Source organism: Euprymna scolopes, chromosome 46, assembly GCF_053919585.1.
Source record: "Euprymna scolopes isolate OS-2025 chromosome 46, ASM5391958v1, whole genome shotgun sequence".
In the NCBI taxonomy this organism is placed as follows: domain Eukaryota; kingdom Metazoa; phylum Mollusca; class Cephalopoda; order Sepiida; family Sepiolidae; genus Euprymna; species Euprymna scolopes.
The window spans coordinates 157,023,203-157,024,624 of record NC_136527.1 but is presented as its reverse complement, the minus strand read 5'-3'; the positions used below and the strand labels follow the sequence as shown (position 1 = coordinate 157,024,624).

Here is a 1,422-nt window from a genome sequence, read left to right as displayed (position 1 = left end):
TCCACTTGAATCCAACAAAACCAGTAATTTTTTTTTTCTATTATATATACATCATTTTCTATAAAATTAAGTGTAGACTTTATAATTAAAACAAAAAATGTTATTCATACTAAAAAAAAAAACGCTTAGTCATGTCACGTGACGTGACGTCAACATCCACTAATGGCGAACAATTGTACCTATTTACTATGCCTCCCCACGGGACAGAGTTAGACACCAGGGTCGTTTTTTAACGTGGAGAAAAGGTACAAAAATAAAAATTGTCTCAGTCGTGGAGGATTTCTCCTCCACCGAAAGAGAACAAGAAATAGAAGTGCAGCATCTGAAGAACAGATACTACACTTTGATCTTGACCAAAAGGCCAAGAATGCGAACAATTGTAAATAACAACTTTTTTCACAAAACCAACACCGTCTTTCTTTTTTTTTCTCTCTCTTTCTCTCTCTCACCCACTTACTCTTCCCTCTCTCTCACCCTCTTTCTCTTGACGTCACACCACTGTTAAACTGTGGGGGGGGAACACATTCCCAGGCATTATCTCCTATAGATGCACATTTTATTAGAAATTCAGCTTTCAAAATATTAGACGATAATAAAAATATAAAACCAACACCCTCTTTCTCTTTTCTCTCTCTCTCACCAACTTACTCTTCTCTCTCTCTCACCCTCTTTCTCTTGACCTCCTACTACTGTTAAACTGTGTGTGTGTGGGGGGGGGAAGAGGCAGCTTGAAAACCAACAAAAACAGTGCACAGTTTCCCAAGCATTTGGGGTGGGAAGGGGGGGAAGAAGCCGAGCGCACAGTTTCGTGTGAGAGAGAGAGAACAATTCTCAACCTATATACTCAACAAATTTTTTATCTACAGATTTGAAAGTTTGTATATAGGGTATTCAGACATATGGAAATATATCTAGCATAATCTATCTATTATATCTATAAAAGTGAAAATGTGTGTGTGTGTGTGTGTGTGTGTGTGTGTGTGTGTGTGCGTAAGAGAGAGAGAGAACAATTCTCAACCTATATACTCAACGTATTTTTATCTACGGATTTTAAACTTTGTATATAGGGTATTCAGACATATAGAAATATATCTAGCATAATCTATACATTATATCTATAAAAGTGAGAATGTGAGTGTGTGAGAGAGAGAGAACAATTCTCAACCTATATATTCAACAAATTTTTTACCTACAGATTTGAAAATTTGTATATTGGGTATTCAGACATATGGAAATATATCTAGCATAATCGATCTATTATATCTATAAAAGTCAGAATGTTTGCGTGTGGTTGTGTGTGTAAGGTTGCGAGAGAGAGAGAGAGAACAATTCTCAACCTATCTATTAAATAAATTTGTTATCTACAGATTTGACCATTTGTATATAGGGTATTCAGACATATGGAAATATATCCAGCATAAT

The 1,422-nt window shown here is 35.5% G+C and overlaps 1 pseudogene; it reads right to left on the bottom strand.

Moving 5' to 3' along the window:
- Nucleotides 1–240: 240 nt before the first annotated feature.
- LOC145271816 (U2 spliceosomal RNA) lies at nt 241–374 on the bottom strand (annotated as a pseudogene).
- Between the last annotated feature and the right edge of the window lie 1,048 nt (nt 375–1,422).